Source organism: Ambystoma mexicanum, chromosome 6p (genome assembly GCF_040938575.1).
Source record: "Ambystoma mexicanum isolate Mex_15411 chromosome 6p, UKY_AmexF1_1, whole genome shotgun sequence".
Taxonomy (NCBI): Eukaryota; Metazoa; Chordata; class Amphibia; order Caudata; family Ambystomatidae; genus Ambystoma; species Ambystoma mexicanum.
Genome location: NC_090935.1, coordinates 483,473,975 through 483,487,063, shown reverse-complemented (window position 1 = coordinate 483,487,063; position 13,089 = coordinate 483,473,975). Strand labels below are relative to the sequence as shown.

At 46.8% G+C, this 13,089-nt stretch overlaps 1 protein-coding gene across 3 annotated transcripts in view; it reads left to right on the top strand.

The window, feature by feature from the left end:
* The window catches only part of SLC38A9 (solute carrier family 38 member 9), a 1,177,634-nt gene that overhangs the window by 422,579 nt on the left and 741,966 nt on the right, over window positions 1-13,089 (top strand). The window lies entirely within an intron of this gene.

Sequence of the window (13,089 nt, the reverse complement as noted above, 5' to 3'; positions counted from 1 at the left end):
CCAGAAATCTTGGATTGACTATGTAGTATTGTCGGAATCCCTCTTCCATTCGTGTGTGAGATTTGAAGTGCGTGAAGCGTATGCTAGTGGTAGCTAGTTTGAAGAAAACATTTTAAAAATATGAAATATCCTTTCGTAAAAACCTAGAGGTTAATCATCAAATGAGTAAGGTATCCTGGAATATCACAAAAATGGAATTGATGAGTACGCTGACTGAAGGTTTCTGGCAATCAACATCGTTGTGATGGAAACTGTCAGTAATAAACGTTCCTAACTTCCTTTCGAAAAGGGATAAACATTGCAGTTGGTGCTACTCGCTTGGTGGGACGAAATCAAATACAGGAAATTAAGAAACAGGTGAGGCAGAGAATTAGGAAAGTGTGGGAGGAGAATCTAGAATCCTTGGTACAAGTGTCCCTGATTGGAAACAAAAACAGGAGAAATTACATCTAAAAATTGGCTAAGGGCACATAAATATGTACAGTTGCAACGAGATGGTTAGGTGATGTGCTAAATCAGCAAGGGGGAATGGAGCATAGAGATCTCCTGTGAATACATCCAGTGGAATATCTGTTTGGCCTCAAACTCTAGCTTATGACTTATGTAACAAAATAATTCAAATGGCCCCCAACCTCTAGGCCCGAGTGCTTTTTTCTATTTAAAGGTATTTTGAGAACAAGAATTCTGTCTCTCTTGGAGGACATTGCATATAGTTCCAATTTATAAGAAGGGGGATCGTCAGGACCCTCGTAGTTGTTGCACAATCACCCTCCTGGATGCTGACAGCAAGGTTTTCTCGGTTTGTGTGCTCCAAGAGTTGGAAACTCAGATAAATCAGTGTAAAGTGTTGTCAAATTTTGAAACTGGATTCAGGAGGGGCATTGGGATGGAAGCCAACGGGATGGTAATTAACTCTCAGAACTAATATACTATACAAAATAAACTGAAGGTTAATCCTTCAAAATCTAATAGCTCCACCTCACTGATGAACCCCAACAAGGCTGAAACACATGTATGGGGTTGCCATAGCATTTCGGTGCTGGACAGCCCATGTGGGCGGGACAAAGACTGATATGCAAATGGATATTTCCCATCTATTTAAGGTGCAGTGAGCTAAAGTGTGGTTGCGGACTGTAGATTGGGTACCTTCCCAAAGAACAGGTCAATGGGCCGTGTTCGTTCTCGCATAGGGGCGCCTATGGACTATTTTGTGTTGATTTGGTAAGTGCATGTTGCATTGTGGTACCTGTAGTCATGTCAGTGTAGATGGTTGCTACTGTATGTGTATTATTGCTTCTCCATGCAGGTAAGTCTGACCTGTGCATGCTCCATGGTCTGGAATGTGATGTTGGTGCGGGAGGAGGTGAAGGAGGTACATATTTTTGCATTCACTTGTCGTGCCTGCCTTTGTGTAGTCATTCACCCCCTCCCCCCATGGCATTGTGGCTGGAACCAGGGTAGCGGGCACAGCAGAGGGTGATGTACAGGTTGGGGTTGCAGGTAACATGCACATTCAGGGAGTGGTAGTGCTTGCATTTTCGGTACACTGATTCGTGTGCCTGGGCTGCCACCAGTGCAACATGGATGCAGTCCAGGGTAGCAATAATATTTTGCATTTGGGCAATGGCATAGAACTGTGCCTTCATGGCATTGAGCTGGGCTGGGGTGGTAGGCAGTGAGATGTGACGTTGCACTTGCCGCAGGAGGGCTTCATGCACCTGACCCAACACTGCGCAAAATTGCATGCATCATTGCAACAGAGTGCTGGAAGGTGCCAGTTCCAAGAAATTGTAGGACGGACACTAGCTTCAGCAGTGGGGTCACAGCTGTCTGGATATTGATCTTGCTCCCTCTGTCTTCCTGTATTGTGGTGAGTAGCTCGTTTATGGTCTCTGTTGAGGCGGTACAGGGTGACCAACTGGCTGTTGGTGAGGGCCTAACCCTTGGGATCAGTGCAGGCCTTCCTTGGGCTCTCCTCCTCCCCACTATGCAACCACCCTCCACCCTGTACTCCCTGTGCCCTGGCCTGGTTGTCCTGCCTCTAGCATGAGCAGCTACCTCTCCCAGCTCACAGTGGCTAATAGCAGCATGGTGTTGGAAACAGTGTTTGGGGTAGGGATGTGCCTTATGTAGCCCTCTGGGGTGGATTCAGATCACCTGTGGCTTAATTTCAGGCACCTGTGTTCATTTACCTCCAGCTGGATGCTGGAGGTAACTGCGCCGTGTTTTCGGCGGTATTTGCGTCGATTTCCTGCGCGAATACTGCAGAGGTTGGATTTGTGATGCGGCTGTGTTTGTGCCTCGTGTCGGTGGCTGTATTAGCGTCGGCTATCGCCGGCCGCTTTTACAGTCGGCGGTATTTGCGCCGGCTCATGATCCGGCAGAGCAGTATTGGCAGCGCTATTACCGTTACTGCCGTTTTTATGGGTTACCTGCGGACTTGTGATGAGGCCCAGGTCTCTAGAGCTCTTGTTCTCTCTAGGCTGGACTACTGTAATATCCTCTTCCTCAGTCTACCTCTTTCCACTCTTTGCCCCCTTCAACTATTCCAGAATAGGATGCATGACTTATCCTTCGCCTCAAGCCCAGGGACCGCTTCTCTCCAGCCCTAAAATCTCTCCATTGGCTCCTGGTGGCTGCAATGATCAAAATCAAGACCCTCTGTATCATCCACAAGGTATTCTGGTACCCCTCTTCATCCAACTCCGTCTCCCTAATACCACCTTCGGTCCTCTAGCTCCAACTCTCTGCAAGTCAGATGTTTTCCAAGCATAGTGGGGGGTGGGGTAGATCTCCCACTCCTCGGCACGTGCCTCCCTCTGGAATTGCCTCCCTGCCCCTCTTAGACTTGAGCCACATCTCCTTAAGTTTCGGAAGCTTCTCAAGACTCTTCTCCAACTCCTTCCCTCTCCCCCTCGCTAATTGCCCCCCCACAGCCGCTGTGACTGGTGGCCAGGTTCACTTAAGAATCACACAGAGCGCGCGACCCTCCTTGACCAGTCTTCACCAGCACTGCCCTCCTGGGCCCCTTCCCGGGCCAACCTGGGGCACGTGCAAACCCCCGTACTCCCTGAGCCTGGTCCACCCCTCCCTCGCACTTAGACAGTGGTCCTCCCCTGTCGTTCCCTGGGCCTCGGGTGGGGGGGACCCCCGCCTCCTCCCCACCACTCCCATACCCTCCTGCACTTGTGCACTTAAACAATCTGAATGTCACAAAGCTTAGTAGGACTGTTATTGTTGTGTTCTATCCTCTGTCTCTCCATCCCCCATTATTGCTTTGTGGCACCTAGAAACACTTTTGGATGTACAGTGTGCCTTATAAATGCTCAATAAATAAATAAAACCCAAACTCAGGACATCCTGTCCTCACTCCTCTTCTCCCCCCCTCACCCGCTCTCGGGCCTCCCTCTCCCCTTCCCTCCTGCTCTCCTCCTTCTCGCCCATAGCACTGGTTGAGGTCTCTCTAAACAAGTCCTCTCTATGAAAGTCATATTCAAACAGGTGCTCCCCTGCTCCTCCAGAAGTATTAAGGACAACATTGCAACCCTTGCTCCAGCCTTGGCTGATTTCTGCAATCACTCCTTTGCCAATGACTCCTTTCGACTGCCCGTCAAGCACCCCATTGTGCACCCTCTTCTTCAAAAACCTTCTGCCGACCGTTCCTGCCTGGCTAACTACCATCCTATCTCCATGACCCCCCCCTCTTACTGTGCAAACTCTTGGAGGAGTTGGTTATCACCCAACTGATCCACTACACTGAATCTGTTGGTTGTCTCCACAACCACCAGTCTGGCTTCAGAGCAGCTAGAGGCACAGAAACTGCTCTCCTGAACACCCGCTCTCAAATCTCGATTCCAACTCTCCTTCCATTCTTATCCTTCTCGATATTTCTGCTGCCTTCGATACGGTCAATTATGCTACCCTTATATACCGAATCCATGATACCCTTGGCATCAAGGGCCTGGCGCTGGACTGGTTGACCTCCTTCCTAGGTTCAACTTGGCCCTTTTTTTCTCCTCCACCACACTTGCCACCTATGGCATCCATCAGGGCTCTATCAGTTTGCTGGTGTTCTTCAGCATCTACCTTGCCCCTCTGGCCCACTTGATCTCCACCTTCTCTCCTCACTTCCATTGTAATGCGGATGACAAGCAGCTCTCCTTCAAGCTTCCCTCCACTGCCTCTTCTTCCTCTCTCATTCTCGACTGTATAACTGCTATTCAGGCATGATGCACTGTTAACGATCTATGCCTTAATGCCAGTAAGACTGACATCCTTCTCGTTGGGACCTCTGCTCCATCCTTCTCTCTCGCCGCTCTCCATGGGTGCCCTCCGTTCACCCTCTTTTGAGGCTAAAAACCTTGCCATCATCCAAGCACAGTGGGAGTAGATCTCTATCTTCGGCATGAGCCTCCTTCTGGAGAGGCTCCCTGCCCCTCTCAGGCTTGAGCCGGATCTCCTTAAGTTCCGGAAGCTTCTCAAGACCCTCCTTTTCTCTTCTTCCTTCCCTCCCTTGCTAATGCCCCCCTCTGCTGCATTGACTAGCTGCCTGGTTCCTTCTGAGTCCTACAGGGAACCAGGCCCTCCTCGCCCAGTCTACACAAGCAACCCCAGTACCCCTGGCCCCCCACCTTTTCCTGCACTTGCCTTTCTGGGCCCCCTTCCCATGAGTAGCCTGGTGGGGTTTCATCCCTACCGAGACTGGTCCTCGCACTTAGCATGTGATGCCCACTCCATGCACTCCCTTCATCCCCTGGCACTTTCCCACCTGGCTACCCCTTAGCACTTGCCTAGATAGGACCGTTGTTTGTTTTCTTCCTTGTCTCCCCGACCCTGTTTTGTCTTGTGGTGCATTGAAACACCATTTTCTATATAGGTGATTTATAAATGCCAAATAAATAAATAACTGCAAGAATACTGGGACGAGGAAGATGGACTGAGTAATGCAGAGCGGAAAAGTCCAAGAGTACAGGCTGTGCTCTATTTGTCATGAGCACAGGCCTGTAGCCAGGAGGTTTAAATCACAGCAACAGCTGACTCGAAGGCACTGCTGAAACGTGAGAGCTGCTTCGGACAGGACGGACAACGAGACCGTTGTCATGGAACCAGCCGGCTCAAGAACACAGAAATGGAATGCTACCTGCGAGAGGAGACACGCTGCGAGAATGCCAGACGCCAACACAGGGCTCCTGGGCGTTTGCAGGTACGGAGCGTCTGCGTTTTCCTTGCCGAACGGAAAGCGGAAGAGCCAAGCAGGAAACGCGAGGGATATATGCGCCAAGAAGAGAAGCTAATCGGCTGGCCTGGGCTTGCCGTGGGAAGAGGAAAGAATGCCGACAAGAGCCAGTGAGTCCCTGGGAGGTTAGCAGGGACACCGGGTTGCACGGGCAGACATGCCGAAGGCAAATAAATGTAAAAGATGTAAATGAAATGCATGAAAGAGAAGAAAATACAGAACCTTTTGTTGAAAGGGAAAGCGAACAAGAAGCAAGAGACTAATTTCTGTAAGTGTATGCAATACACATAAAGAAAGACCCTGGCAGTATAGTGTACCAGGCAGGTATTGTGTTCGATAAAGTAAACCCAAGAAATCATAATGTTTAAAAGTGTGTACAGAGCACATGTGGGAAAAGCCAACCTGCAAAGTGTGTTAAAGAAAGCCCTGGCAGGAGAGTATACCAGGCAAGTGTAAGTGTGTTTACATGGGAAGGTCCTGGTAGGGAAATGCACCAGACAAGGACAACCTTAACAATGCATAAGAACTACTTCAGCTGAAAGGGTCCTGAGAAGGCTATATCAGGAGTGGCTAAAAGCTGCGAGAAACCAAAAGTAACAGAGTGTAAACCTGGCAGCAAAACTGAACAATTTGCACAAAGTACGTCAGATAAAAGGGGCCTGTGAAGGACATATCGGGACTAGCCAAAGGCTGCGTGAAACCAAGGTAACTAGAAGAGTAAAACTTGCAGCAGAGTACACCAGGTATCCTAATAAGATAAAGAGAAGGAGCCAAGTTGTTTTTGTAGAACAGTATCATTTAGAATTAAGAGGAATTAAAGGAACTGATATCTTTGAATATACAACAGAAAGAAGAGAAATCAAGTGGAAGGGAGCTGCCCTCTGAAATAAGGAATTCTGTCCTTTTGGAACTTTTGTGTTAGAGTTATGCATTTTTCGTTTGAAAATGTGTAAACCACTCCAGGCCAAAGACATTGACAAAATAAACTCCTAAGGTGAAAAGGGTACAGCGTAAGGGCCAGAATAGTAATTTGGCCATGGGATGGTTTTGCTGTGGACATTCCGACATTGGAAGACCCTTATTTTTGGTTTTAGGTAGGGAATCTAGTGCATTTCCCCACCACCTTTTATTTTAATCAAAGTCTTTGACCAAAACTGTGAACCTCTCGTGTCAGAGTATCATTCCTGGCTCATCACATGTGTTTATTAAGAAAGATTTGTCTTCAGGCAACTTTCCTTTCATATACTATGAGCCCCCAAACCTTTTGCTTTTGTTTTTGAAACTGCCTTGACATTTTGCAGGGAAGTGAATCCTTCAGCTTTACCCCCCCTGGCCTTTTGCCCATTTTGTAATGGGGAAAACTGATCAGTCCTTCAGACTATCGGTACTGGGAAACTGTTTCCCTCTTGACTTTTTAACTTTTTGGTAACTTTTTGACAGTGCACACAGCATTGTGCAATGCAGTGAGAATACTATTTGTATCACCCTAGTCTTTTATACTTGGGATATTTGGTTAATTGTATATGTGCCTAAAGACAAGCTGGTGGCTGCAGATGCCGTTTTACAATTTTTGCATTATTTTTAGTCTGGTCTTTCACGTTCACCACGTCTGGCTACTAAATGTGGCTAGTGCCCTAAAATGGCATTGCCACAAGATTTTTGCTTGTTCTTTGGCATATTGTTGTTTGTCCTTCTTCTTGCCTTCTCAAGTCAGGAAATCCCTGACATGGTCATGCATTCACCCAGGATTCTGCTTTTACTTTTTTTTTATTTTACTTTTATTTATTTATACTGCGCACAATGGACCCATAGGCATAATGGCGCGTACAGACAAACAGGAAGATCATAACAACATAAAAAACATAGAGAAAAATAACAAAGGGAAAATAAAAACCGGCAGGAATGGCAGCAGTACAAGTGCCGGAAAGAGGGCCAAAGAAACAAAAACTGTTCAGGTATATTGAAGCATAAAAACAAATTATCGTAGGGTCGTGAGATGCCCAATAATAGAGTATCAATTTGCAGTTCGAGGAGCCTCTGGGGAGGTATTTGCAATATCTAAGATATGAGTGAAGATTACTAGACCCACAACCCACTAATACACAGTCGCTGAATTGCTGTGAGCACCAGTTACTAAGATCAATCTGTCGGATGATCTTAAGGCCCAGTGTTCTGACCACTCCAGGCCCAGTTCTTTGCCATAGCCAAGCAAGTACTTTATTTCGTAGAGATTCTCTAGATTCTTTCCCCTCCACTTTCTCAACATTGGTTATTACAAACTTTCTTCGATCCAGGACAAATTATTTAATGTCCATGTTCTCAATGTTGGGCATTAGTTGCTTCTTTGTGTGCAGACTGCGAAACGCCACCTGTTTGGGTGACGCCACTGCTGATTGATTAGTAGAAATTTGACCGGGATTAGGAACAGGTAGAAGATGAGCCTCCCGTGGATAGCAACCAGGGGGGCGACGGACAGAGTAGACAATTCCTGCCAGGACGAGTCTGAGATGAAGGACATTACTCCGTCTGTTTAGCAACCCTGGGGGAACCCTGTGCCAGAGAGGGAAAGGTTGTAGAAATGTTTCAGATCCTACTGGGTGGACTTAGTTTTTCAGTAGTGAAATCCCATTACTCCCTCCTTGCTTGTAGAAATTAGCAACATTGGTACGTGAAGGCATAGACGTACTTAAGGGAGAACACATCGCCTTCGCATCATTTTTAAAATTGCTCAAAAGATCTTTGTTCATATGCAGCATTTTAGTAAAGGAGAGTTGCTCTGACGAGCTTCTGTTTCCTTTTGACACTTTGTGACAGAACTTCGGAAAGTACATTATCTCTCCTGCGGGGGGGTGAAGGAGGAGTGACGCATTGAGGACTTTTCCCTCATTATGACATCCGGAAAAGGGCTGCACATGCCCGGCCCGGGGGTGGAGGCAGTTCCGACATCCATTAGCTCCAAAAGAAAAGGGGTGTTATCGGCGCCTCTGAATACGGCGGCTAGGGTGAACAATTTAATCGCCAGGGGAAGGACCGGCAAGTGAAGAATTGCTTACTCTTCTACAATACCCGGGCCGGATAGCGCACTGGGAGTGTAGCTACCGTGTACATAAAACAATCACGTTCTGATCCAGTATCACCACTTCCCTTCCACAAGAGGACGCAGCGAGATGGCAGCGGTGACAGCGGTGTTGGAGTTTCAGAGATTTAAGGTTTGCGGCTGAGCCCTGTAGAAAGCGGGAAGGTTAGGAGCTGCAAACGAACGCCAAGCGAAAAACTCTCAGCTCTCTACTCCGGTGCAGCAAGGAGTTTAGAGTTAGAGGAAAGGACCCTGATCAGGAAACGTACGCCAAGCCGCATCGCCTAACACGGCGGCCTCTGACGCCTCCAGTATCTGGCCCTGACTTAGGCATGTTTTCATGACATGGTTCATGGCCAGCTCTGTTACACAGGCTGCTGCTAGTTTGGTTTTTGTGGAAACAGGATGTGGAAGGGACTGTCTGGTCCCACTCCACATCTGAAGCTCCTGAAAGTCTAGTTGTGGGGCATGAGTGAAACCCACAGTGGTCCCTGAATGGACCATTGCTGGCTGTTTATTCAGATCCTTACCATTGGTGGGCTTGGACTTGCTTCCAGCCAGGATTTAGACTAAGAAGCCCATTTCTTGAGATCAGCGTTGGAGCCAAGTTTCCTGTGTAGAACAGCGGACTGAAGGTCCATAGATGACTCCTGAAGAGGCCCATGTGAGACAGGTATGGTATCAAGAGAGACACAGTTTCAAAAGTAATGGTTTTAAAACCTTTATTTACTAAGGTTTCTGGGGTGGTGGAATGCCTGACTGGCCTCAACTCTAAAAGGATGGTTCCCTTAACTGATATTTCTAATGGCCATCATAGTCTAATAGTACAAAACAAAAGTCATTCTGTGTCGAAACCTATTCTTGCCCTCCGACTGTACACAAATGTGATAGGAATTCTTTTGGAAAAGAAAAATATTGGCTCAACAAAAATGTCGAAACCAAAGTCTGTTTCAGGTGGTTTTTTCACCAGGTGCAATTTGGTCAATGTCACAAAGAGGGGTTCACTCACCAGGGCTGTTCGTACGACCTTCTCCACAAGGCCCTTACAGTGAATTCAAACACCTCCAATGTAAAACAGTCTACTTTTCTTAATAGGTCTTTCAGGGTTCCCTTCCCCAAGCTCGGGCCTCTTCCAACTTTCAAAACACAAAGCACAAAGCAGCTGGTCAGGATATGCCTTTTCTCATGTACAATGTTTCCTGCATAACATCCTCTTGTGGGGTAGAATCAGATGCTTTCGAAAATGCTAGGCTCTTTAATTTTCTTCAGCGCGCGACCACTCTCACCCTTTGCCCCCTCTCTTGATTCGTTACTTTTACTTCCTTTTCCATGTTTTATCATCAGGTGCTTCCTGTATCATTTGCATATGTTATTTCATCCTCTTCCGTGCACACTTGCACTGACCTTTATTCTTTTTTCTTATTTGTGCCACTCGCACGCTTCTTTCATGCTTTCGTGCACTGTTGTACTTGCTTCTTTGGGTCGCTCGCACCCTCTTCTAAACTGTCCTTTACTTCGTGCCTCTTGCACCTTCTCCACAGGCTCCTTGCCCTCTTTCATTCAAATCGTTTCATAGTTCAATATACACACGCGCGTCTCGCACTTACACTGTTACTTGCACGCTGTTACTTGCATCTTTGTTGAAGACTTCATGTCTGTTTCAACAAATGCCCATTGAAATGCGGTCGTCTTCCGTGTTTCTGGCGTTACCTTGTATCATGCTCTATTTTCTTTTATTTGTACCATGCTGGCGGACGAGCCCAGAGACCTAATAGCGCACCACATGAACAAACAGGCAACAAAGAAACGAGTTCAAAGCAAGGAGTGCAGAGTCAGATTATCAGCGGACATTATTCAAAAAGATGTGTTTTCAATCTTCTCTTAGAAAGTTGAAGATTGGTACATGACCTCACATTTAGTGGTAGGATGTTTCACAACCGTGGAGCTGCATGTGGAAAAGATCTATGCACCACGTAAGCCAGATGTGCTCTTGGCGTTTCCAGGAGGCTACTAGAGTTAGACCGTGGTACTCTATGTGCCGGCAGGCACGAGATACGACTAGCCAGATACTTGGGAGCTTGCCCCAAGAGGCAGTTGTGCGTGATACGCATTGTACGATAGATAATCCGGCTATGAATAGGTAGCCTGTGTAAAGCTCTCGTAGCTGATGTAACATGGTCTCTCCTCTGAAGCCCTGCCACAATGTGTATAGCGTTATTTTGGATCACCTGCAGCCAGGTCAGATCCTGCTTGGAGATGCACAACAACAGACTTGAGCAATAATCAATCTTGGCACCTATAATGGCACGAGCCACTGTGACACAATTCTCTGAAGATAGAAAGGGCCGTAACTTTGCTAGACGTTTGAGGTGATAACGTGCTGGACACAAGGAAATTGACCTGATTGATCATGTCCAATTCCTGGTCCAAGATCACACCAAGGGTCTTGACCTTATTTTGGGTATGAACAACACAATCTGCAATTTTAAAAGATGTATAATCAGCAGAAAGATTTTTTAGGGGTGTTGCCATACCCAGTATCAAAGTTCAGTCTTTGAACTGTTTAAGGCTAGTTTGTTTACTTGCATCCATGCCTGAAAAATGTCATAGACGGAATTAGAAGAAACGGCGTTGCATGCATAGTCCCCAGTCAGAGGCACAAGACGCTGAGTGTTGTCCGCATAGTTTGCGTGCACCACACCCAATCTATCTAGTTCAAATAGCAGAATCATGAAAATATTAAAGAGGGTGGGTGCCACGCATGAGCCCTGAGGAACTCCACAGAGAACTCCTCCACCCAGATGTCAGAAAAGTCCCTACCCCTACGATCCGCGAGAAAAGATTTTACCCATTCCATCGCTGGCTCGGAAACGTGCGCAGATATCTGTAGTCTCTCTGCCGGTATAGAGTGATCCACTAGTTCAAACGCGGCAGAGAGATGTAACAGCATAAGCATTGTGGTGTTGCCCTCTGCCATAGTTTGCATTATATTAGTCTTGAGCTCAAGTAGGGTGGATTCAGTTCTGTGGGCTTTTCTAAAGCCTGATTGTTTAACCCCCAAGATGTCATGAGCGGCCAGAAAGACTTCAATCTGTAGATGCGCCACATTATCTAAGATCTTCAACAGATAAGGCACGTACATGATGGGGAAGTAATTGCCCACTATACCAGGGGTCAAGAGATGACTTCTTGATGAGTGGAGAAATCCATGCTTGCTTTGTTTTTTAGGGACAACATTTTCCCTGAACGAAGCATTAATAAACTTGGTAATCAAAGGTACCAGATGTGAAGCACAATCCTTGATGGTGATTGCTGGGCAAATGTCACCCCTACAATTTTTAGGCTTGAGTTTGCCCAGAATCTCAGAGAAGGGCTTAAAATTAAACTCTGGAAAAGATTTGGGGGCTGCTTGGTCTGGAATGGTTATCCCCTCCAATGGGTAGTCGATATTTTTCTGCCTGATATTTTCCTGTATTTTTCCAAGCTTATCCAGGAAAGCTTCCTGGATATTATTGCACCAGGCGTCATCCTTTACCACCTGATTAGGTGGTGATACAGGCGTTTCCAGCTCCTTGAGGATCCAAAAGAGTTCCTTAGAGCTGGATGCTGCTCCAGAAATACGACGATTGTAATAGTTTCTTTTGGCACGAACAATGGCCAACTTGTAGGCTTTGGCAGCTTGAACATAGATGAATTTATCCTCTTCAGTCTTGGTTTTACCCCAATATTTTAGTGCTATCGGCGCATTTTTTCTCAAGAGTCGCATTTCTGGCGTAAACCATTTTTTGTCAGGTTTCGTAGTTACGCGTGATTTTTCTGGTGTTAAACTTTCCACCGCTAATTGCAATATCTTAAAATAGGTGTTGGAAAGTTCTTCTCTTGAATTAAGGACAGTTAAGTCATTTGCCATAGATGAAAAGAAAGGGGCCATGGCTGTCTGGGTAAGCTTACAGATTTTTCTAAAAGTTGCCCTGCACCCATCCTTGGGGATTTTCTGGACTGGAGAGATGGTCGCGTTCCAATCCAAAAGATGCTGATCCAACCATGGACATTAACGGTTATACACATCCTCAATGCAAATGTTTTGCGATAGGACCCAATCCAGGGCTCTACCCTTTTCATGCGTAGATGAAGTAACATGTTGCTCAAATCCTTGGTCAGATAGCAGAGATTTCAGTAAAATAGCTGCAGCATCCAATAGGTTAAAATAACCAAAGTTAAAGTCCACCAAGATCATAGTCTTAGTATTGGGTTGTAACATTGGCGCTATAAAGTCAAAAAAAAATTGTTACAAAATCCTCAGAGCTATGGGGTGGCCTATAAACAATCACAATATTGGCTCACAACCTGGCTCTGTAACTCTTTCTGACTCACCAGGCTGACTTCTGCGCAGCTGCTTTTCTCGAGCTCTTCGTTCCGAGATCACGGTCTCACCACCTGTCCCTCAGACGCTCCTGGGCTGTCTCACCGGCCCAGGTGACCGAGCATTCACATATCCAGGTTCTGTGGGGCACCAGCACACCTCTCGGCTCCCGCATACAGACCCTTCTTGGCTTCCTGGAGACACAGCTCCCTCGCCACGTGGCTGCCCTTTTGCACGGCAGTTCCTCAGCGTGCCGGTCTCTGGCCTCTGGTCCTGGGTAATTGTCGGCTCGGCTCTCATCCCAACTCATTCTCCTGCTGGCTCTCCTACTCACTCATACCTTTGTGTCAGATCACATCTTTTATAGTGAAAAGACCAGTCAAGTGGAGTCGGGTATGAATGGTTACTATTAAA